This window comes from Cyprinodon variegatus, unplaced genomic scaffold (genome assembly GCF_000732505.1).
Source record: "Cyprinodon variegatus isolate N-32 unplaced genomic scaffold, C_variegatus-1.0 Scaffold39, whole genome shotgun sequence".
Lineage (NCBI taxonomy): Eukaryota > Metazoa > Chordata > Actinopteri > Cyprinodontiformes > Cyprinodontidae > Cyprinodon > Cyprinodon variegatus.
The window spans coordinates 12510-15845 of NW_015150492.1; the positions used below are offsets into that span (position 1 = coordinate 12510).

The window sequence follows — 3336 nt, forward strand, 5'->3', positions numbered from 1 at the left end:
CTCTCTTCCTCTCTCAACCACACCATGATTTATTACCTGAGAAGACAAGAGAACTAATTAGTGGAGTAATTAATTAATATAAATTTGCATATTTGCATTTGCAATTAGTGCAGTCAACTGATTAGTCTGAGATGGGGAGTTTGACTCTATAGCATGTATCTGTGGGTGTGTGTATATGGTGGGGTGTGAGTAGTGGACCAGAACAATCAGCAATTCAGCTGAAACATTTTGAGGGCAGAGGCAAGAATGAAAAGGACACTTTTTGGCATTTTTGTTGGGTTTGTAGTTTTAGGGACTATCACACAATTCTTCTGTATTTATAATTGTCAACAAGAACGCATTCAAGAAAACATTGCAACATTTAACCCATTGTCTGCATGCCCTTATTGTCAGAGTTGAAAGTGCCCTGAACTAAAACTGGTCAACTCTCTGCAGCCTGACTCATACCTCCAATCGATGCAGTGCAATAACCGATACAAGAAAGACTGATAAGTTGGTTTAATTGATTCTCCTTGCTGCAAGGTCGTTCACAGGCACACATTTCAGCATGCAATTGTGTGTGAGTGTTCCACATAACTGAGGAGTGCATATACCCATATCAAGTGCCAGCTGTGCCCCAGCGTATATTTGGCAGCATGCCATAGTGCCTTTTTCCACTGGGTATGCTTAATGGCTATGATGGTATGGAATCAACACTATGTCAACTCTTCTGTTATGTTACCAATACTCTGTGCTTTAAGGTCTACTGTAGAGTTTCTTTATCATTTAAGCATAGAGCTGAAAGTGAAGGGAATTTAAAAAAAATAATAATAAAAAACATCTGCTTTCCACAGAATATCTTTGTGTCACATCTTTGTACCCTTTGATTTGCACAAGTTATTGGAAGATTGATATATACGGGTCTGTTAAGATTCTACTCTTATGTTGGTTGTGTGCGGACCACACCACCGAGAACAAACATTCCTTTTGTGGGAAAAGAAATAGAAAAATAAACATTAGAACTTCCTCTTGTTGAAGATACATTAAAATGATATAACATTATGGCTAGTGAACATTAAAGTGATAAATACATAGTGTTTCTTTATCTCACCTGTTAGTGAGTGGAAGATATTAGGCCAAACTACCTTTTTGTGAGAGGTATTTGTGAAGGTTGAATCAGTTGTAGACAGAATCAAGGTGTAGACAGACAGACAGACAGAAATCCACACACACACACACACACACAGGCAGACACACAGACAGAATGGTTGCATTAATGCTTCACTAACGAGCTCAAAGAAGATTTCTCTTTATCTTCTTCCTCCAGGAGTACAGGAATCCTAATGTAGGTAAGTGCATTGTATTTTCAAATGTTATATTGTTTATGTGTGCCCAAGTCTTACCTGTTTGATATATACACAAAATGTGTATTGTGTGCTTCCAGATAAACCTATATGAGGATAATCCTGGTTGGTTTACCTCGCCATTCAGAAAATACTTCATGTTTTCCACAGAGCCGACAGGTTATACTTGTGTTATACTTGTCTTGCCTGACTAAGGACATGCAGCTCAAATTGCTGCATCCGTCCATTCAGAATAGAACAGAAAACTGGTCAGACACAGCCACAGTTGCAGACAACCACAGAATGTCTGGCCATTACAATGATATGTAAGCAGGGGTGGAGCTAGATGAGGGGCCAGGGGTGGCCATAGCCACCCTTAGCCAATCATTGGCCACCCTTGTGGCCACCCCCACCATTTTTTCCCTCTAATACAGATGGTGGCAGCAGTAATACTCTCAAGTGGAATATTCAAAACATTTTAATTTCTGTGGTTAATTTTACACATCAATATACTGACATCAAATATGATACGTACAGAAATCAGAAATCAAAACTGACAGAGTTTTATCCACTATACCTTTTATCTAGAAATAATGGATGTTTAAATATATGCGTCTATTTGTTAGCAAAGGCTGGAAAGTAAAGTTTGTCTTTATTTAGAAAATATGGATATTTTACTTGTTAATTTTCCTGTTGGAACAGAGTGGATTGACCCTGAGGTTCTGGTGCCTATCCGCTTTCGGCCACCCCTCAGTGTACATCAGTTATTGTCTGGCCACCCTTACAAAAATTTTCCGGCTACGCCTCTAGATGTAACTGCTAGAATAGAACACTAAATCATGTCTGGTGTACGTTTTAGTCTCAAACAGATTATAAATCACAATGTCCTAATACAGTAGATTATTTCAGAGTTTATGATGCCATTCCCTCAAACTAAGTTTAGAGAAACAGCTTCTTATTGCACAGATCCTTCACCAAACCTAACAGTATAAACACAATGTAATTTTTTTTTTTTAAACAAATGGCCATGCCAAGCTGTATAGTTGTTTTATCATTATATCAGACGCCTATCGGGGGCCCACTTTTATCTAGCACTCTAGAGAAATTTCTTCCATGGAAATGTCTCTAGCTAACTCTAAGAAAGAACTTTGTGTTCCTTTTACTTGGGATGTACACTGAAAAAAAAATGCAATCGTTTTTGGCATTTACTTAATCATATTTAGTTACTTTGACACAATTGTTTCATGTTACCAGGGTAGGACAATTGTGTAAAACTGTCGTGTTAAAGTAACCAAATATGATTAGTAAATGCAAGAAGATGTTGCATGATTTTTTTTTGTGCAATTTCTAAATTAATTTATTTGGGGTGACTTGAGAAATTTTATATGGTAAATACATTTATCAACTTTTTCCTTTATCTTGTCTGTCCAAAGAACATGATTTTGTATTCAGTCACAATCAGCAGAAGGCTTCTAAAACTAAATATATCTATTTCATATTTATCTGTCTACTTGCAGACTTTAGTGCATGAAGCAGTTCTTCTTTCTTACAACGGGTGAGACACAGGTATTAGTTGTTATCCCTCTCTGGTCTGTGTTTTTGACGGTAAACGTGGGCCTCCCGGTGCCTTTTTACCGGAGCTGCCAGATGATCGGCGCAGAGTGGAGGGTCCCATGGGACGATGAACACGTGGTCTCGGCTGCCACAAGACGTCAGCGGCAGATGGCATGGGTACCCGCTGTTGGCATGAGTGTCATTCCTCAAAGAGAGAGGGAAGGAAGGGGGAGAGCTGATCGCAGCGAGGAGGGGAAAAAAGGAGGGTTTGAGCTCTGGCTTTTATAATTGTGCCGTTTGCAAAGACGGAAAGAGCTGCAGCGAATATAAGGCAATGATTGGGGCTTTGAGAAGTACCTACTGATTGGAGGTGGGTTTCAGCGTTTTCATTATTCTATTATTCTTCTTATTAATGTGAATATCTATCTATCTATCTATCTATCTATCTATCTATCTATCT

At 38.6% G+C, this 3336-nt stretch overlaps 1 protein-coding gene across 2 annotated transcripts in view; it reads left to right on the plus strand.

Moving 5' to 3' along the window:
* The first annotated feature begins 3079 nt into the window (after positions 1-3079).
* The window catches only part of neurod6 (neuronal differentiation 6), a 3866-nt gene continuing 3609 nt past the window's right edge, over positions 3080-3336 (plus strand). The window contains exon 1 of one of the 2 annotated variants that reach the window (XM_015369862.1): positions 3080-3246. The gene's annotated coding sequence lies outside the window, so the exon portion shown is untranslated. The remainder of the gene's footprint in view (positions 3247-3336) is intronic. The other variant, XM_015369863.1, reaches the window with a different exon arrangement.